General features: G+C 53.6%; 1 protein-coding gene across 1 annotated transcript in view; it reads left to right on the top strand.

Moving 5' to 3' along the window:
• The first annotated feature begins 7,028 nt into the window (after nt 1–7,028).
• CDH22 (cadherin 22) overlaps nt 7,029–21,605 on the top strand; it is a 134,615-nt gene continuing 120,038 nt past the window's right edge. The window contains exon 1 of the mRNA XM_016938033.3: nt 7,029–7,404. The gene's annotated coding sequence lies outside the window, so the exon portion shown is untranslated. The remainder of the gene's footprint in view (nt 7,405–21,605) is intronic.

Genomic DNA, 21,605 nt, shown 5'->3' with positions numbered 1-21,605 from the left:
TAACAGCTGAGCAGGAGCGCCACTGACAAGAAGGAGACAACCTTGCGAGCACAGAGCAGGACCGGGATTTCCACTTGGATCTGTCTGCTCCAAAGTGTGTATTTTTCCCCACGAAAAATGAGCATTCCTGGCAGTAAGGAGCACTATCGGGTGAAGGAAGAAGCACTCAGCTCTGAGTGGGTGAGGTATGAGTTGAAGTCTGAAACCTTGGTGAGAGAGAACAGACAGCAAGGGATGGAGCAGAGGCTGCTCAGCCAGAGACCACATGGGCAAAGGCCTGGAGGTGGAAGGCCTGGAGGTAGGAATGAGACCTTCAGGCAGAGGTGAGCTGGCTCTGGGGGAAGCAGGGAGCAAGCCCTGATTTGTATTGTTTATCATTTCTTTTTTGTGGTGTAAATATTCTCAACCTGGCCAATTTCAAGGGCTTGCCAACCTGGCTTGCAAAATTCCTGGAAAAAGACTCTAACAACTGGCTTTGATAAGCCAGCACGAACCAGTTCCAGCACATCACTGCTTCAGGTGTCAACAAGAGAAAGGCCAGGCAGCATCCACACAGGCAAGACGCAAGACAGGGCTTGGAAAATTACGTGTGGAGCAGAGAATCCGGGACCCCGGAAGGGCTCTTGGTCATCATGAAATCTTCCCCCACCTCTCCTCCTTTATTTTGTGCAATAGAAAACCAAGGCCAAGAAAAGAAAGAACTAGAGACCTGCCCAAAACACAGAGAGATTTGAGGTCGGAGCCACAGCCGGAAGATCTTAGGCTTCTCAGGATACCTAGCACTTTCTCCGTGGCATCCAACTGCCTGTTCCTAAGAAGTCATCATCTGTGATGGCCCCATCAGGCATGAGAGTCAAGGGCTGTGCTACCCATGAGGGGCAGGAGGAGGGAAGAAAACAGGGACATGTGTTCCAGGTCCAGTGGAGTGCAGAGGTGGGACAGCTTCATGCCACCTGCTGGATTAATACTTAAGCTGGATTTCAAAAGATAAATAGGAGTTTTCCAGCAAAACAAAGGAGGAGAGGGAGCTCCAGGTGGCAGGGACAACGTTAAAAAAGCTCAGAGTGGATAAAAGCTAAAAGAGTTTGGCACTACCAGAATATAAGGTGCAAGAAGGAAACAGCTGGAGAGGAAGCTGGAGAGGCAATGCCCTGTTCCTCATGCTGAAGCCATAATGGTGGGCTTTCAGGTAGCTGCAGAGAAGCTATTTTTAGATGGGTCCTCCTCTCTTGCCAGAACAACATGAATGAAATGGTATGGCAAAGCCCACTTCCTCATGGGTGAGAACCTTCAGGTGAAGGAAGGTCCGGGTTCCCTGGCATGTTGGCCCCAGCCCTCCTGGTGCTCAGCAGGTCACTCGGCCCGGGGTGGGTCCCTCGTCCTCATCCCCTTGCAGATCCCCTTTCCCTTCCCACTGGCGGCTCTTCTCTAGGCCAGGAATAGAAACTCACATCTGACAATCCTCAGCGGTGTTTAAATTTAATGGGCCTTTCTGCTTTTTTCCTCCTCAGCACCTGGGCTGGGCGCTCTGCAGCAGCCCTGGGGAGAGGCAGGTGAATAATTCAGGGAGAGTCGGTGTTTGAAGTGTGCGTGGGGAGTGTGGTAGGGCTGTCTCACCCCACCACCCCAGGGAAGGGGGCTCAAGAGGGAAGGTCCAAGTGCTCAGTTTCTGCTGTACTCTGCTGTGTCTTTAGGGACTTTCAGGGAAGCTCAGGGGACTCTTATTCCCATCTCCACGCAGCCACCTGCAGTGTCAGGCCTCAGGGCTGCAGAAGCTGTCTAGGGCTGACAGGTAGGGAGAGGGAAAGGGGGGAGGCGCGTCTTTCCCACTGGCTTTGGATCTGGGTCCAAAGAGAGAGAGAGAGAAGAGACAGAGTGTGTGTAGGAGACAGAAGGTTGGGACCTAGCCCCAGACAGAGGTTACAGGAGCGGGGTTAGGGAGCTGGGATGTGGGCTGAGATGTCATGCCCAGAAGCAGGGCGGGCCCACCAGGCTGCGGGAGAGCTTCCGGTGTAAAGCTGGATCCTGGCCTGGGCCATAGCCACTGTCCATAGTGCTGCCGTTGTGCTTAGGCCCTGGATGGAGTGCCAAGTTCCCAAGGCTTGGAACTTGGCAGGTGCTGGGCTCCTGCTTTTCCCACCTGGCCCCACCCCAGCCCACCACAGACAAAGTAGCCTTTCCATTTTCTAACCTTGGCACCTTTCCAGCATTTGCATTCATTCATGCATGCATACCTTTAACAAGTATTTATTGAGCATCTACTATATGCTGCATTCGGAGGATAGTGCAGTGAACAAAACAGACTCAATTCTTAAGCTCCTAGAACTTCTGTTCCATCCCTGCACCCACTTCCTTGAGGAAAAAGAGGGGAAAGGAGAGGAAGGAGCTGGCCTTAAATTCCTGTTCGTCCCCTGACTTGGTCTGAGTCGTCCAGCAAGTCACTTTCTCCCCTTAAACCTTGGTTTCCCCAGCGGTAGCATGGGGATGATAACCCTGTTTTGTGAGTTGTTGCTGCTATTCTTCTTATTAATTACAGCAAACACTTATTCTAAGTGCCTTACAAGGATTTGCTCATCCAATCTTCACCATCTCTATTTTACTATAAGGAAATTGAGATGTGGAGAGGTGAAGTCACTTGCCCAGGGTGACACAGCTGGCAAGTGGCGGTGATGGGATTTGAACCCAGGCAGTCTGGCTGCGGGGTCTGCGAGGATTAACGCGATGAGGTGGAGGTGCTTAAGGGCGCAGCGGCCTCGGCGCCTGTGGCTCCCGCAGGCTCGCCCCTCCCCCTCCTGGCGCCCCCAGCCAAGGGCGGCCTCCCCGTCCCCTCGAAGTTCCCTCCCCATGGAGTCCCCTCCCCAAGTAGTCCCCTCCCCCTCCCTGCGGTCCCGTCGGCCCCGGCGGAGAAAGCGGGCTCGCAGACGTGCAGAGCGCCCGGAGTCCCAGGTGGGGCGCCCTCGTTCGGGTCCCGGGTCCCTCTGGGGAGGGGCTAGGGTGTGCCCCGGCTGCTCCCTACGCCCCCCGGCGGGCTGGCGGCCCCGTCCCCGCGCTGACATTTCTTTGGTTGTTCATGTCACGGCCCTTCAGTCTGCGCAGTTTTACAAATGTGCTGGCGAGATGAAAGGCGCCGGGAACAGCGACTGGAGAACAAGTTCGGAAAAGCTTTTAACTTCCGGCTCCCACAGACAAAGCGGGAGGAGGGGGAGGAAGGGAGGGAAGGGAGGGGAAGCACAGAGTGGGGAGAGTAGAGGAAGGGAGCGGGAGGAGGGGAGTGGGAAGGAAGGAGGGAAGGAGGAAGAGGAGAAGGAAGTGTGGGGAGAAGAGAGAAAGGGAAACGGGGCACTGAGAGTGCGGGATGAGGACAGAGAGAACCAGAATAGGACAGGCAAGAGGGAGACAGAGGGAGACTGGGTGCCCCGAAGAAACAGAGATGGGAAGAGACAGAGAAACAGAGAGAGGGAGACAGACATGGAGGCAGAGAGAACAGGACAGAGGGAGGGGGAGACGGAAAGAGAACGACAGACGCAGGGACACAGCTAGGAGATAAGCAGATGGGGGAGGGGAGCAGGGTGCTAGAGAAGATGTAGGGGCAGGTAGCAAGAGACTGACACCCATTCACAAACAGTCAGAGAGACCAGAGACACTGAGGGGGAGGAGACAGAGACAGGAGTGGAGGCAGTCAGAGAAGCGAGGACAGATGGACAGTGCATGAGAAGGCGACAGACAGATAAAGGGATGACAGAGAAGTGTAGAGAAGAAGAGGAAAAGAGCCAGGGAGAATAGCAGAGCCTGGAGCTAAGAGCAGCCTCCCCATCCCCAACACACACGCGTGTACGCACTCACACTCACACACACACACACACACACACCCTTCACTGACCCCTGCTCAAACCCGCAGGCTCCCTGGAGCAGACCCTGCTGTTAGGGCGTTCAGACTAGAGCGGTGGCTCTCAACTGGGGGTGACTTTGCCCTTCAGGAGACATTTGGCAATGTCAGGACACATTTTTAGTTGTCACAACTGGGGAGGGGGTGTGCTGCTGGCATCTAGTGGGTAGAAGCTGGGGATGATGCTAAGCATCCTACATGGGACATGCCCAATGACGAAGAATTATCTGGCCCAAATGTCAATAGGGCCAAAGTGGAGTGACCCTGGGCTAGAGGGAGAGAAATGCCCATGGACCCAGATGACTACTCCAGGGGAAAACATGTCCCCTGTGCCAAGACAGGGCTGTGTGCCCTTCTGATGGAGTGGGAAGGAGAATTCTCACAAGCGCCTCCTCTTGGAATCCTTCCCTAGCCATGCCTCTGTCCCCAAGTCCTTCCTCATCCTACCCAATCCCTGGAGGAGTGGTGTCTCCCTTATTTGTAGACTCACCACACGATATAAAAAAGCACAGGTTCAAACTCTAACTACAAAGCACTTGGCATTTTATTTGCCCAGAGGCAATATTGCACACCAGTTCAGTGTGCAGGCTTTGGCCCCAGCCTGCCTTGGTTTGAATCCCAGCTCTGCCATAAACTGTGTGACCTTGGGCACGTTTCATAGTTGCACTGTGCCTCAGTTTCCCCATTATGAATTTATAAATTTGTTGAAAGTAAAAGGAAATTATCTGTGTAAAACATTTAGGAGAAGGCTTGACACATGGCACAGGTTCACTAAATGTTAACTGTTGTTACTATCATCTCATTTTCTCTTCACATCAATGCTGGGGGAAGTGGCTTGCCCACGTGTCACACAGTCTGCATGGGGCAGAACTGCTCTCAGAGCCCAGGCCTGCCCAGTTCTTCCTCTGTCACACTACACTGCCTCTTGCTGCCCCTGCCACACTGCAGCAGGAGTCCCAGCTTACCTTCTCCCAGACCAGAGTGAGAGGTCTGACCCAGGCCCAATGCGTCAACCTGATCTCTCTACTTGCCGTCTGAATGATCTTGCTATTTCAACACCGTGTCTCAGTTTCCTCATTTGTAAAATGGGCTAATACTAGTATCTGATTATTGTGAGGACTTAAAAGCAAAACTATGGCACACAGCAAGTGCTCAATAAACATTCAATGTGTTCTCAGAGCCTAGCCATAGTGCTCACAACAGAGTGGACGCTCAGAGAAAGTTTGTTGAAGGAAGGAAGAATTGGAAATAACGGTAGAATGAGCCTGAAAATAGGAAACATTGGGATAGGAAAACCTGAGGGTCTAATAAAGAGTCATGGGGAGCTGGGTGCAGCAGCACATGCCTGGTGTCCCAGTTACTTGAGAGGCTGAGGCAGAATGATCACCTGAGTCCAGGAATCCAGCCTGGACAACATAGTGAGACCCCCATCTCAAAAAAAATAAAAATAAAAGAGAGAGAAGAGAGAGACCAGAGCAAAAGAGAAAGATGTGACAACAGTTCATTCAATAACATTTATTGAGCACCTACTGTGTGCATGCAGATGTGAGAGCAACAGTGTCCCAGGCCAAAACAACCTGTGGACAACTAAGTAGGTCTGACTCCAGAGATGAACAGCACACACCAGAGCCTGGAGGAAGAGGCAAAGAAGGAGTGGGAACTGGAGCAAACAGCAAAAGTGAGTCAGAGCGGGAGGAGAGAACCAAAAGTGAAGAGATGCACCTGGAAGGCTGGCCTCTGGTCTCTGAAAGCATGAAAGAGTGGAGGCTAAGGATAGAGAGGAGAGGGGAGGAGAGAGATGGAGAAAAGGAAGGCGATAGAAAGGCAAGGCTAGAAGAGATCAATGAAGGGAAATAAACCAAGAGAAGGACGTAGGGGAGGGAACAGACTGGCACAGTGGAGAATACATCTCAAAATAAATAAATGAATGATGGAGTTTAGTAGGAGGGGCCAGAGGGGCAGCCAGCAGGAGAGGTGATTCCAATCATCAGCAAGACGGACTAGGGTGTGGAGATGGAGATGGAAATTGGGGAAGGAGGCGAGGAGGAGAGAAGGATAGGGGTGAGGTAGAGCTGGGGGTCCTGGAGGGCCCTGCCCCCTCTTTGCCATGAACTTCAGCAGCTGCTTGTGGGTGATTAAATGGCTGGTCATTGGCAGCTTGGCGGGACAGAGGTCTGCAGCTGTCCAGTCTCCTGCTATCCTTCACCCACCTATCTGGAAGCCATGGGGAATAGGGGGGCAGGCAACTCCTAAGGGGACCTACAACCCAAGACAAAGGGTGGGTCTATGGGAGTCACTGGTCCTATCCTACCATCAACGACCTCATATTGGGAACTCAGGAGTGGGGTGGGAGGGTCTCCTCCATTAGGCCTCATCCCAGAGAGATGAAGTAGTAAGGAGAGCCAGGCAGCCAGGAGAAAGAAACAGGGCCAGGTGGAAAAAACATCAGGGAGCAGACCAGCCGGATTTTTAAAAGAACGGAAAACCCAACCAGCAAGGAGTTTCTGGGCAGTGGGAAGATTTTATTGGGAGACTTCTCCAGGTCAAGGTGGCACCAAATTAAGGATGGAGGTGTCTTGTTTTGCCTGCTTACTTTGTTGGTTACAAGGATGTCCAGCGGGACTCTCCAGAGGAAAAGCCCACAAGTTTCTCTCCCGGGGACACCCGACCTCCCACCTGCCTGGAGACTCAGCCCTGGGCACCTGGTCTGTGTCCACCTCAATGCACAGTGACTGTTTCTGAACTGGCAGATCTGGTCTGTGCAAGGTGCCTTTCTGGGCAGCAAGCCGGGGCGGCCACTGTTCGAGAAGCCTGCTCCTACCCTCGCCTGCGCCCCTGCTCCTCTGAAGGCGGCCTCCCGCAGTAGTCAGGGGGCGGAAATGGGAAGCCCTATTCGCACTAAAATCAGGTGGGGAAGTAGGCTCTGGTCTCAAACTGCGGCCACCTGGGGAGCTGCCAGGCGAGGAGGTAGATGGTCCCCCTCCTGGGGGCGCTCCCTTCGCGCGGATCTGGGGTTGGAGGAGGGAGGGGCACTGTCCCCTGGGGGGTTTCCTGGGACTGGGCCGCCCGAGAGAGGGAAAGGCTGTCCCCTCCTGGTGTAGGAGGGGCGCGATCCGGGGGGCGGGGGCCGGGGCTCCCCGGCTGCGGGGGTCCGGGCCGGCGGCCGCCTGCGGCTTGGCACTGCGCCGCGCTCCTGCCCGGCGGGCCCTGCATTCTCCGAGTCTCCACCAGAGGCTGCGGGAGGAAGGAAGGGATCCGTCCCTTGCACACTTCCCCCCAGTCAGACACGCACACTCCCTCGCTCCCGCTCGCTCGCTCACTCCCTCGCTCTCTCGCTCTCTCGCTCACACACACGCGCGCACACGCCGCCGCGGCTCCCCCTCTCGCTCCCGCTCTCCCTCCGGCTCCTGCGGGCGGCCGCGGGGCTCCGGACTCGCCCGCTGCCCGCGCCGGGGCTCCCGCCCCACGCAGCGTCCCGAGGCGGCAGGACTGGGGGGAGCCCCGGGCCGCTCCCCGAGGTAAGAGCGCAGGGTGCCGCGGGAGGAGCGGCCGGATCGCCGCCGAGGGGAGGCTGGCCGGCAGGGAGGGAGCCCCCTGGCCGGCGGGAGCGGCCGGGCAGGCGGCGCGGGGGGCGAGCCTCCAGCCGCAGGAGGAGCCGGGGTGCCTGCGCCCGGCCCTGCGCGCCCCCTCCTCTCGGCCGGGAGGGCGGGGAGGGAGTTTCCCACGTCCAAACTTTCCCCGGCGCGGAGCCGAGCCGCCTCTCGGCCCGAAGCCCGCAGCTCCCAGCCGTCCCCACAACCTCGTCCGCCGCGCGCCCGGGAGCCTCCGGGACCCCCGCGGGCCGAGGGGTGGCAGCGCCAGGGGCCGAGCCGGCGCGCCAAAAGGGGCTGGGAAGGTGGCGCACAGCCCTGACGCGAGGGCTGGGACCCAGGCGTTCCCGGTCCCCCAACCCTGCTAGCGGGGCTCGGCTCCCCGGCCCCTCCCAGAGGCGGGGTCCGGGGCCGGGAAATACCGCACGGCGCGAGCGTGTGCGCGCGGTGTGTATGTGCGAGGTCGTGCCGCGTCCGGGGACACCCGGAGGCTGACTCCAGCCGCGGCGACACGCACGGTTCTGGTCCCCTCTTAGCCGGGGAGGCGGCCCACAGGGACCCCTGCCGGCCCCACCGGCGCGACCCCCCCTGCCCTATGGTCGTCGGGCGGGCTGGCGGTGAGCGAGAGCCAGCGCTGCTCTCTTCCTTAGGACCCGACTCCGGAGACACCGTCCCCGCTGGGGAAGAAGGACGGGGCCCCCGACAGCCTAACGTCCAAAGAGAGTGCCACTTAGGGCTAACCCTCGGGGGCCGCGGCGTTTACTGTGAAGAGTGGACTGCGTGGGCGCGCGGGGTGCCGGGCAGCCCTGGGTGGGCACAGTGTGGACCCGTCTCGCTCGCGCCTCCCCGCTGCCTCTTCTCAGGCAACGTCGGGCCCTGTCCCAGGCGAGGCTGCAGCGGGCAGGGCTGATCCAGGATCCCCCGAGGTCTCCCCGAGGTGCAGGGCACCCCCTTGTGGCGGGCAGAGAAGCTGCTGTTTGAAGCTGCTCAGGTCTTCCGAGGTGCTCGCTCCTTGGAACCTCTTCTCTCCAAACCCTTCGGGCGTCGCCAGGGTTGCGCATGCCAGCTTCTTTTTCTGTGGGGCTGATTCCAGCACTCCCCAGGTTTCTGGGGCTGGCCGAGGTGCCCCCAGCACAGGCAGCGGCTCATTTGAGGGCTTTGGCTGTTGCCAGCTCTCTCTCCCTCTCCACCCAGGTTCAGGATCTCATCCTCTTCTCCCACTGGTCAGCGCCAATACCCTATATCAGCATCACCACTGCCCTAGGGCCCAAAGGCTCCTCCCTAACCACCGCGACTCTCTGTCCTTCATTTGTATCCCGTATATGTGTCCATCAGTGCCCACTCCGTCCCCCTCAGTTGCCCCTAGTCTACAGCCCTTGTTGAAACTTGGCCTCTACACCCATAGTGACATCCTTTGGTCTTTGCCCACCAATGACCATTTCCTCGTCCCCCCCAACCCCGACCCATCTTCTATCCTGTCTGCCTCAGTTTTTCTGTAGCACTCAACTGTTCCCTGCCCCAGCCATTTCTCTACTTCACCCTTATTTCCCTCCTTGTCCCAGTGTCTGGGACACTCCCCTTCCATTCCTCCTGGAAGGGAAGGGCATTGCCAACATTTAAACACTGCTTGCTGGAGATGTCTGTGTGCCCTTCCGGGTCCACCACTGCCAATGCCTCGGGGGCAGGTACTTTATAAAGCCAGCCAGGTCTCTCTCAGCTAAGGGGCACCTGTACCTCTTGGGTGGCCCCATCAGGGGACCCCTGGAGACAAGAACCCCTTTCCCTATTCCTAACTGTGAGCAGCACATTGGAGACCACCTGGGCTGCCCTCTTTTCCATTTTCAAGGATTGGCAACAGCAGCCCGAGGTCACATGGTAAGCTATACCCAGAGCCGGAATAGGAACCCAGGCATCTTGACTTCCAGGCCTCACCAATGCTGCTTATGTGTTGGGTAGGCCTGGGGCAAAACAGAGCCGTTTCTTGGCTTCACGCTGCAGGCAGGACAAGAAGACACTTGCTTAAATTCAGCATGAGGTGTTCAAGTTAGACCCCCAGTGCTCCCAGGCCAGTGCGGGAGGAAAGCTGTTGAATGCCTTTAGCAGAGACGCCGAGTAGCAGAAGCAGAGACAAAGTTTGGCCCCTAAAAGTGTGTTGTGACCTCCGGGTGAGTCACAGCCTTTCTGTCAAAAGGGTGGCTGTGATCTCTGGATGTTTCTGGTCGTGCTCTGGAATAATCATACCTAGAGGTTGGAACCCCCAAAGCCCCTGCTGCTTCCCCAGGCACTGGTCTTTCTGAGAGCTTTGCAGGAGCGCTGCATTCTGAAGTTGTCTGACAGGGGGCCGGGCCATAGCTAGGGCAGGGAGCCCAGGAGGGCCCGTCTCCTCCGTCTCCTCCCGAGTTGGCAAAGTTCGGAGCAGCCAGTTTATTTACCACATGGGCGATAAGAGTCAGCCAATTAAACTTCCTCTCCTCTCTCTCTCTGTTCTTCCCCCTCCCCTTTTTCTTCCATCAGGAAGCTCCAATCTGAAATGCAGCCTCAGGTAGAGTGAGAGAGAGTGAATGATTTCTGTTTATATAACACGGGTAGCAGCTGGCACTGCATGGCCTGGGAGGGAGTGAGGGAATAGAAGACCCTACGGTGGTGTCTGGGCTGAGGCCTCGGGGCCAAGGACTTCCTCATTCCTCCCCATAGCTGAGCCAGGAAGGGTGCTAGGGGCTGGGGACCAGGTGGGGAAACAGGCTGAGAGGAAACCCAGGCCTCAGGTCAGGCTCAGAGAGAAAAGCCTCATGCCCCCCGCAAGAGTGGGCACACCCTCCACCCCGGGTTCCTCAAAGCACCTTTAAGATGGAGCTCTCAACTCAGGCCTCTCCTTCCTACAACCTTGTGTTTTGATTCTGGCCTCTCTAGAGAAAGCCTAGATATTTCACCACGAGGACAGGCTCTGACCTCAACTTTTCATCAGGGCAGTGGGCATGATAGGACTGTCTTTCCGCCCATGGAGGAGACAAGGCCTAACAAGAAAGTTGTCTGTGGAGTGATTTGAGCTCTGTGTATCTGGCAGGAGGGACGTTTTCTCATTGTTGATGATACACAGTGGCTGCTTGGAAACAGAGGTGCAGGACAGGAAGGCTGGAGGCATGGCTGTTATACGCAGTTGGGCAGGTTGTTGACTGTCCAAGGGCATTTAATGCAGGAGGAGAGTGGGGACTGAAATCTATTTTAAGCTCCACTCTCCAAGTCAGGTGCCCCAAAGACAGGCTGTGCCTGCCTGGAGGAGGGGGCATCTTTCTCTAATTTGCAAAAAGGCTTCATATACTTACCAGCCATGGGCCTATGGGGCTGCTTACCCCCAGAAAAGGATCCCTTTGTTTAATTACTCCAAAGGTGGCCCATCTGGGGGTTAAGGATATATTCACTACTCACTCCTTAGCTCAGCTCTCTTACAATGGGCACACACCTTTCCGAATATGTGGGTCTGATTTCAAACACATGAGGTACAGCAACCTGGAGGAATTCCCTTCTTCCCCCACATTTCCCTCCATGCCCCATCAGCAGGCTCCTTCCTGCTGTCACATTGGGATTAGGCTGGGAACTTCTTGCTTTGTCGTCAGACCCACAAGCCTTCAGCCATCCACTTGTTACCAGCTCTTTCCTGTGCATAATATAAATAGATGATTAAGCGCGTAGGCATTGGAGTCCAACCAGCCTGAGTTTGTGACTTGCTGGCAAGTTACTTTACCTCTCTGAGCCTTAGTTTCTTCCTCTGTGAAATGGAGGAAAATGTAATACCTGTCTCATTGGGTTGTGAAGATCAAATGTGCATGAGCATGTATGGTGCTGAGCACAATGCCTGGCACATAGGACACCCCATACATAAAGCAGTATTGTTATTGTTCATATCCCTCCATTTATATTCCTTGGTTCCCATGGGGTAAATGCAGCAGTTCCTCCTTGTTTGGTTTTGCACATGATCTTAGCTGCCTGCACCCCTGCAGGAGGGGAATAGAGTTAGGACCACCAGGATCTGTCTCTGACTTCAGGATCCGTCTCTGACTTCAGGATCCTTCTTCCTTTGCCTTGAGGAAGGTGGAGTCCCTGCATGAAGCCGGCAGTGTGGGAACATGTTCTAGAGTCCCACAGATTCATTTCATCCTAATCTCTACCTTTTCTCCCCTCTCATCCATCTCGCGATCCCTGCTCCAGCTCAGACCTCACTGGTTCATGCCTAACCTGTTGTGGCAGCCTCCTCCCTAGTCTCCCAGCCTCTGATACCCTCCCGCTGCAACCCCTGCGGCAACCAGAGCGATCGTTCTCTAACGCAGGTGGGATCGTGTCACTGGCTTGATTAAAACCCTTCCATGGCTCCCCATTGCCTACTGAATTAAGTCCAGACTCGGCACTATGACATTCAAGGTCCTTGTAATCCGTCTGCATCCTCCTTTATCTCCCACTGTGCCTCCAATCTGACACTCCTGCATCCAGCCCCACCTGCCCTTCCACCTGAACAACCTTCCCCGAAGATATTCCAAAGCATTAAGGACCCAACCCAAATAGCACCTCTTCCTTGCATCACCCATCTGCCTGTCTGACCATACATTCATTATCCAGTTTAAAATGTATATATATATATATATATATATGTATATATTTACATATAAAGCATTTACATATATTTACATATAAAGCATTACTATGTGTTAAGCATTGTGCTGCATGGTGGAGACACAATGGTGAGCAAGCAGCCTGAATCCCAGCTGACAGGAGTCTGGTGGTCCAGGGAGGAAGATGAACAATTCTCATAACTGTGACAGCCAGTGGGCGGGGCAGCAGAGGCTTCTAGGAGGAAGTGCTGTTGAGGCACACCTGCAGGCTGTCTCGCAGTTATCTGTGGGATAAAGGAGGGTAGGGAGGAACAAGAGCAGAGAAGGCAGCCTCCATGCCAAGGGGTACCAAGGCCCCAAGGGGAGGGAGAATAGCAGAGGAACTGAGATTTCAGTTGGCTGAAGTAGAACACACAGAGGTTGGGGTTCAGGGAGTGGGAGTCATGGGAAACCAGGCCAGCGAGGTGGGCAGCAGCCAGGTCCCGTGGGTCTTGAAAGCCACACAAGGAGCTTGGCCTTCATCCCGAGAGCAGCGGGGAGCCACGCACAGGTTTTCAGCAGGGGAGTGGCGCGTGGAGATTCGCCATTAGAAGCCTCATCCTGCTGCTGGGTGGGGAAGACCAGGTACCGGGCTGCTGGTGTCTGGGTCTGAGGCATGGAGGGGGACTCACTTGTGAGGGTTGTGGGAGTAGAATGGACAGGGCTAAGTAACTGCCTGGGCATGGGGGAGAGAAGGAGTTCCCATTCCTGGCTCGGGAGGCTGTGTGGGTTGTGAAGATGCGAAATGAAGAGGAGAAGGGCTTTCAAGAAGAGGTGAGGACCAGCTGTGGACAGGTCGAGGGTGAGATCCTAATGGGATACATGAGTGGGGATGCTGGATGGATAGTCATGCAAAAACGTCTAGGCCTACTCAGAGAGTTCTGGGCTGGAAATAGAGTTTTGAGGCCATGAGGAAGGAGGAGCTCACCATCCAGGATGAGTCTGTAAAATGCAAAGAATCTTGAGGCGCTCTCAAGGTTCGGGGACGGGTTCATCCCCAGAAGCCTTCTTGGACCCAGCCAGGCACACGTGACTCCTGTCTATATTTTGAACCTCTGTAGCAATTAGTTTAGTTTTCTTTTCTCACTGCCTGCCTTGTGTCATCTGCAGCACATTAGATCAGTGTTTTTCAACTGGGGGCAATTTTGCCCCCCAGAGGACTCTTGGCAATGTCTCGAGACATTTTTGGCTGTCACTACTGCGTAGAAGGCTGCTGCTGTCATCTGATGGGTAGAGGCCAGGGATGCTGCTAAACCGCCTACAACGCACAAGACAGTCCCCCCCACCCCACTGCAAAGACTCATGTAGCTCAAACTGTTGATAGTGTGGAGGCTGAGAAACCAAGCCCTGTATGAGAAGATCTTGAAGGCAGGCACTGGGCTTTTTCATTTTTTCCTCCCTAGGGTCTAGCGTGGCATATGGTGCAAAGCTGCACTCACTCCATTCACTGAATTAAATTTGGGTGTGAGGAGAGGGGGCCTGAGGCCATGCAGCCTTGAAGTCTGCAAGACTAAGGCCCAACTCTAACCAGGGTTGCCTGGCCCCTCCCCAGAGAGCTGGACCATGCTAATACACAGGCACTTAGAGAGGAGAGAAGGATGCACCGGCTGGTGGGGACCTCCTGTCCAGGAGCCCAGAAGTTGAGGGCACATTGCCATGTATAGTTCACCAGCCTCATTCTTTCGTTGTCTTATTAACTTCTGTTGTTTCTTTATCACTCAAGTCGATATAATATATATATTATATATATATTTGAGACGGAGTTTCACTCTTGTTGCCCAAGCTGGAATGCAAGGGCACAATCTCGGTTCACTGCAACTTCTGCCTCCTGGGTTCAAGCAATTCTCCTCCCTCAGCCTCCCGAGTAGCTGGGATTACAGGTGCCCACCACAACACCCGGCCAATTTTTGTATTTTTAGTAGAGACAGAGTTTCACCGTGTTGGCCAGGCTGGTCTCGAACTCCTGAACTCTGGTGGTCCACCCTCCTTGGCCTCCCAAAGTGCTGGGATTACAGGCATGAGCCACCACACCCAGCCATATATATACATATATATATATTTTTTTTTTTAATAGGCAAGTTACAGATAAACAAAATGAGAAAATGAGAAACATGACAACCTACTGATTATGTGCATGGGCTCTGGAGCCAGACAGAGCAGAGTTGAAGTTCCAGCTCTGCCACTTAATAGCTGAGTGAGCCTCTGTTTCCTCATCTAGAAAATGGTTCTAATAAAACCTACCTCCAAGGACTGGAGAAATGAAGTAATACAGACAAAGCACTTAACACTGCACGGGGCTCATATGAAGTATTTAATACAGAGTGATTCTCTATGTGTGTGTGTGTGTGTGTGTGTGTGTGTGTGTAAATTTATATATATGTATATATGTATGTATCTTTTTATATATGAAAGCATTTTTAATTAGCCATAATTTTACCACCACTTGGCTACCATTTCAGTGCATATCCTTCTTGACATATATAGATTTTTAAAAAATAAAAATGGCATCTTGCTTTATACATATGCCTCCATAACCTGCTTTTTTTCACCCTATAATATATTGTGAATGTCTTGCCATTTCGATAAATATACATCTACATCATCATTTTTTAAGAGCTGCATGGTTCTCCATTGTGTGGCTGCCCATAATTCATTTAACCAGCCCCCACTGTTGGACATTTGGGTTGTTTCCAATCCTTCGCTATTACAAACAATTCTGCCATGAACATCCTTGTACACACATCTTCACGCTCTTGTCCGATGATTTCTTCAGGGACCACTTGGACGTTTTTGGCAGGAGTCGTGTGGCCCTGACCAGATTCCTCAAGTAGAAGCCCTTGGGGCCAGCGAAGAGGGGACTGGGGGGTCCCTGGGGAAGGGAAGGATGCTGGATGGCAGAGAACTGTTTTGGCCTCTGGAAAGTTGGTCCAGATGTTAACACCACAGACCCCTCTGCGAGTCAAAAAAGCAGAAAGCCCCGCCCCATATTCTTTGTTGTCACCGTAGTGCTTGCAGAGTAGGGGAGGGGAGCTGGGGAGGTGGAGTGTGTGTGTATGTGTGTGTGCACGCGTGCGCACACGCGCGCTTTTGTGTGTGATGGGCAGAGTGACAGGCACCAGGCAGGCGGGGGACATAAGGTGGATGGGCCCGGGCAGGCTGATGGATGGGAAGCAGAAGCAGGTGGATCCAGGTCAGTGGGTAGACAAGATGATGGGTAGGTGACAAGCCAGACAGACTCAGGTAACCAGACATAGGACTGTGGCCTCACAGCGGGGCCCACAGGGACCAGAGGCTGAAATTGTGTATTCAGGGACAACAGAGAGTTCCTGGGAGAGGCAGCCCAGCCCCCAGGCCAGGAGGTTGCCAAGGCTTGCGTCTTCTAGGATCCAAGTGGCTGTGTTTAGGGTTATGCATTTTTGAGTTGAAAGGGCCTTTAGGGACTGACGAGTCCAAGTCCTTGATACAGAAGGGAAACTGAGGCCCAGGGAGAGGCTGGAACTTGCCCAGGGCCCTATGATGTCTCAGAGCAGACTGAATCCTTTGCCCCTAGCTCAGTCTATTTCAGTGTCCATTTATTCAAATGGCTTGAAGAGAAGGGAGATAAAGTTGGCAGAGTGGGAGGGGACTGGGAGGTCAGAATGAGCCTTGTCATGACTTTTCTCTGTCCACCCCACTCCAGCAGCGCTATTTATGACACTACTGTGTGCTGTTGAGAGAACTGCCTGGGAGCCAGACTACCAGGGTTCCCATCTTTGCCCTGCCACTTACTAGCTGAGTGAACTTCTGCCTCAGTTTCCTCATCTGTACCTATCTCATAGGATTATTGAGAAGGCGAAATGAATTATTAGAAGTAAAGCACTTAGAACAGTGCACTTAGGCCCATATTCAGTGCTCTGTGAGCCCTAGCTACTAATACTGTGCTATTTTGCCCTTATTTTTTTTTAATTTTTTTTTGAGACGGAGTCTCGCACAGGCGTGAGCCACTGTGCCCTTATTTTTTTCCCTTGAATTCTGTATATGTTTGTACGCACCTGCGTGCTCACACAAACGTGACTACATGAGCAGGCTGTGTACCTTGGAAGGCAAAGGTTGTGTCTCTCCTGTGTCCTAGCCCTCCCACCATCAGGACCCTATTAGCTAGCTGGGCACATAGTAGGTGCTCCATAAATGCTCTTGAGGAAGTGATGCGCTTGACTCTGTCTGGTCGAAGGCACTGGGGGAGGCTTCATGGGGGAGGCAGTATTTGAGCTGTGTGTTGAAGCTAGGATGACGCTGCTGCAGGTGGAGGTGTTTTCAGCAGGTGGAAAGAGCATGAGCAAAGAGGAGGAGCTTGGCAAAGGCTTGGGTGTCAGCTGGTTGCCCCGTTGACCAGGGCACAGAGGACATGGAGGGGAGGAAAGACAGAGAGGACCAGAAAGGGAAGGTGCAGCTGAATTCAGATGCGTGGAGCTCCAGGCTGAGGAATGTAAGCAGTAGGAAGCTATTGAAGGTTGCTGGCTGGAATTAAGCTGTAGAAAGATCTTGCTGTTGACAGTGTTTTAGGATGGACTTGAAGGAAAGAGAAAGGAGGCAACAGACAGGGACAGCTGAAATTGTCCAGGAGATAAGTGGGGTGGGAGCTTAATGAAGTTGTAGAGAACAGGGGCCAGGGAGAAAGGCCCCAAGGAAATAGGATCAATAGGACTCAGAGCTGCTTGGTTGTGGGAGATAAGGTAGAGGGAGGAATGAAATATGACAAAGTCTCAGGCCTGGTGTCTGGGAGAACTGGGGTCCATTAACCAAATTAGGGGAGCCTATACTTGGGAGAGGTAGGGGAAAATTGAGATGCCAGCTGAGATTATTCATCCAGCCAGCATCCCATCTAAGCCAGCCATCCATCCACTCATCCATCCACCCACCCATCCATCCATCCACCCACCCATCCATCCATCCATCCACCCATTCATCAATCCATCCATTTATCCAATCCCTCATCCTCCAGCCCACCCACCTCCATTTAAACATCCATCTGCCTGCAGTTCACCCCTCACCCACCTCCACCCATCTATCCACCCACCCGTCATTTACCTACACGTGTATCACCACCTTTCTTTCCATCTTCTTACTATCCATCTCTCCACCCTCATTCACCCTCAAAATCTACCAACTTCTCCATCCATCCAAGATACATTTCTTGTGAGCCTACTATGTGCCAGGCTCTGATAAAATCTTAACACAGCATTTGAAGATACCTGATACTAAAGATAATGATTAGAAAAGCCAAGGAAAAGAACCAGAATGATTTTACCTAGAAGAGAGAAGTTTGAGAGGAGACTTTATGTATCCAAAGTGATGAAGAATGGAATGAACAGTGGCCTGTAGATGAGCCTTTTTTTTCTATTTCCAGTTCAGAACAGAAGAAATTGGCTGCACTTGCAGCTAGACAGATTGAGGTTGGCTGTGAGGGAGGACTACCTTATTGATCATTACAGGTGTCTGAAGTACCGATCTGATAATGCATTTGGGCTGTAGGGGGATATCATCTATAGAGGTGACTTTGAGGAAATGGGTGCAGAGTGGGACATTTGTGGAGGAGTTAGTAGAGGGGGCGTTGGGATCTTGCCTTGAGAAGAGGTGGGTAGGGGGAGTGGTGGAGCAGAGGACCAAGGTGAGGGGACCATCAGGGGCACAGGGCTGTGTAAGCCAAGGAGACAAGCCTGTGGCTAGGATGGGTCAGCCGAGGTAGGGCACCCGGGTAGTGGGTCAGGGAGGAGATGGCTGCATTTAATCCCCAAAACAACCTTGGAGGAAGGGCCTTCCCACTGTCTCACTGCCACTGTCCCTTCATAAGCCACCATTTCTCTCCAAGCCCTCATCCTCTTGGAAAGCCCCGAGCCCCTCCCAGAACCTCTGTCCCCAGCATGTTAGCCCCCATCCCCTCACTGAGCCCACACTCTCTTTTCTGAGCCTTTGTGCTCACAAACCCCAGCCCTGCAGCTGAGCCCCGGCCAGATCCCCACCTCCCACAGAGCGCCCGTCTCTTCTTGGAGTCCCCATCTCCTTGTGGAGGCCTGGTCCTCTCTCAAGATAGAGCCCCCAATTCCCCAGAATCTCCACAGAGCTCCTGCACCCCCTGTGAAAGCTCTAACCCTCCATGGAGCCCCCCACACTTCCTGGAGACCCATCCCATCCCTGAGCCCCTGTTCCATCCCTGAGCACCTCCTGTTACTTAGCTCCTGGTCACCTTCTGGAATGCCTGCCCCTTCCAGAGCCCCTGTTCTCCCACAGAATTTCTGTCCCCTGAACTGAAGACTCATCTCCTCTCTGAGCCTGCATTCCCTCAAGGAGCCCTCATCCCTACTCACAGAGCCCTGACCTCCTCACTCAGCCCCTGCCCCTCCTGGAGCCCTTGAGCAGCCCCTGGCTTCGAGCCCTCATGCCACCCTCTGTCCCAGGGTACCAGCCCTTGATGTCCGCGGGGCACCATCAGCCAGCAGTGGGTGGCCCCAGCTTAAAGTCGCTCCCAGGTCTCTGCATCAACTCAGCCAGCTTCAGGCTGGGAAAGAAGCCCCTGGATTTGGGACCATAAGACCCTCCCCGCAGCCTGCCTAGTACCGTGGGTGGGCTTTTAGGACAGAGGGACTTGTAAGTCCCCAGGTGGGTTGGGCTGGGGGTGGAGACCTGCAGCTTTGGCAGCTCCATCAGGCTCGGCTTACGGGCTGGGAGAAGCTGGAGACTCTTGCTGCTTCTGGTTAGAAAAACAATCACAAATTAGAGAAAATGCTTTGGGAAATTGCTCTGCTGTGCGAGAGGGAGGCTGCCTCAGGAGGGAGGGAAAGAGGCTCCTAAGACAGCAGTGGCTCCCTGTGGCCTCGCCTGTTAGCGCCAAACCATCTGCTTGGCGTTCAAAGCCCCATCTCATCATCTGACATGGTCACCTGATGAGCTCAGACACATACCCACTAGGCCATTGCTCCAGGGCCCATTCCCACCTGCAAACCTTTGCTCACCTGGGCTGAGCCCTTACATCTATTCAATCTCAGTGCCCTGTTTCAGCCCTTTGCGAACCATTGTTACCTGTCTTGCCTCTCTAACTGGTCCATTGAGGACAGGAATAATGTCTTTTGCTAATGGCAGTCAGAGACAGACAGATCTGGGCACCAATCCCTGTTGGATACATTTTAGCTGGATGGCCTTGGGCAAGTGTTTGACTTTCTGAGCCTCTGTTTACTCATCTGTAAAATGAGGAGTGTAAGACCTCCCTTGCTGGAATGAATGAGATAATGAGCAAATAGTGTCCTCACAGTGGGTACCAAGTTAATGAAGATGCCCCTCCCTGCCTTACAGCCAGATCAGGACTTCGGGCTGTGAGAACCAGCATTGATCTACAGACGTCCACTTATTGGTAACATCCTCAGGTGCCTCTTCTATCTGTCTGCCACTCCCCTACTGCGAAGATACAAAAAGAGGGCCCAGGAGTTTCAGGACAAGCACCTGGGAGGCTCCTGATATAAAAAGATGAGGCAACAGGCCCGGCATGGTGGTTCGCACCTGTGATCCCAGCACTTTGAGAGGCCGAGGCAGGAGGATCACTTGAGGCCAGGAGTTTCAGACAAGCCTGGGCAACATAGCAAGACCCCCATCTCTACAAAAATTTAAAAATTAGCCAAGAGTGGCAGCACACGACTGTAATCCCAGTTACTTCAGAGGCTGAGATAGGAGGATCGCTTGAGCCCTGGAGTTTGAAGCTGTGGTGAGCTATGATCATGCCACTGCACTCCAGCCTGGGTGACAGAGCGAGACCCTGCCTCTACTAATAAATAGATGAGGCAACAAAAGTTGAACTTTTGAGTCTTTTGACTATCAGGCAAGACTCAAGCTGGATCATCACCTATCAGGAGGAATGAGGATGGCAGCCCAGAGCTTGGATTCTGGAAGCTGGACTTGGATTTTGGAAGCTGGACTTCCTGGGTTCTGCTCCCTGAGCTGCCCCCCTTCCTAGCTGCCTGTCCTTACACAAGTTACTTAACCACCTCAGTTTCCGCATCTGTAAAGTGGAGATGATAATCACAGTAGCTGCGTTACAGGCTTGTGGTGAGAATGAAACAAGCTAATGTTTGTAAAGTACTTAGAACAGTGCCTAGCATTCATAAGCCCTATGTAAAGGTTTCTTTAAAAGTAAATGTGATGAGGGATTCGGGAACACAGGAGTGGACAGCAGAGAGCTCAGGCTGGGTAGCAAATGGGCTTTCAGGAGGGAGTTTTGCAGAGCTAGAGTCCAGCCAGCTTCCTGTCAAGTTGGCCTCTTTCTGAATAGGGAGAGCACAGGATATTCTCAAAGCAAAAACATTTTTTCTGGAGACCACTGGGGTGCCTCATTTGGAGAAGTCTGGGCCAAAGGACGTTGCATGGAGAGGCGGCCTCTGCAGAGGGCAGCAGGGAAAGACATCCAGGGCTCTCAGAGACACCCGAGAACCTCACAGATCTCACCTGCCAGTGAGAGGCTCCTCGCATGCCTGTTCTCTTCCTGGCAGTGAAAGACAAGGCCAATTGTGCGTGCCCTTCGTGGAAGAGGTCTCGGAGAATTCTCTCCCTCCGGACAGTGAGCAGAGAATGAAGGGTGTGAAGAAGAAACCCCTCCTCAGCCACAGGCAGCTCTGGAACAAGCCCTGTTACTGTCTGCCGGGTGCCAGGCCTGTGCTGGGCACCGGGAAGGTGCAGTGGGTCAGATATGTTCTTGCCCTTGAAGAATTTGGGATGAACAGCCAATGCCAGGAATCCCACTTCTCCTAGTGCCTCAGTTTTTTCAGTTGTCCTCTTCCCTTCTGCAGAGTAGCCTTTTCCTTGCCCCTTTCTTTCCTTCTTTCTCCCAAGCCCCCACCTACCCACCCCAGCAGAGGTTGTGGGGAGCCCTGTGGAGAAGGGAGAGTTTGTACAAACTGGGGCACAGTTGGAACTTCTGATTGGCTGGTCAGGGCCATTCTTTTCCCTGGTTGCCATAGCAGCCATTTCCCGGGGTTGTCAGTGATGAAACTCATAACATTGTTTTCAAATAATCCGTGTAATTGAAATAACAATTGAGCTGTTAACTTGTCTCTCACACCCCAGCTAGGACAGATCTTCCTCTTTCTGCACCCTCCTACCATCCCTGGGAAGCTCTGGTGTGTCCCCATCTCCTGTCTGAGGCCCCAGCCCCTTCCTTGGGGCAGGAGGAAGAAAGAGGAGGTTGCATGGCTCCTCAGCATCATTATAGAATCCTAGAAACTCAGGACCCCACAGCTGAACCAGAACTTAGAGAACAGAACCCACTTCGTTTGCAACCAGAGACTCAAGGAAGGGAAGGGGCTTAACTAGGGCTCCACAGGAAGGACGCAGCTGAATGAGGACATCCAGTCCTGCTTTTAGGTGAAGGTTGAAGCTGATGTGTTGCACTGAGGATCAATGCATAAACCATAAAGCTGCCCCCTTTTAAGGATTTGGTCTTGCAGACCCCCATTTTACAAGTGA

This window comes from Pan troglodytes, chromosome 21 (genome assembly GCF_028858775.2).
Source record: "Pan troglodytes isolate AG18354 chromosome 21, NHGRI_mPanTro3-v2.0_pri, whole genome shotgun sequence".
Classification (NCBI taxonomy): domain Eukaryota; kingdom Metazoa; phylum Chordata; class Mammalia; order Primates; family Hominidae; genus Pan; species Pan troglodytes.
Note: the sequence above shows the minus strand (reverse complement) of the source record. Positions and strands in the feature narration are given on the sequence as shown.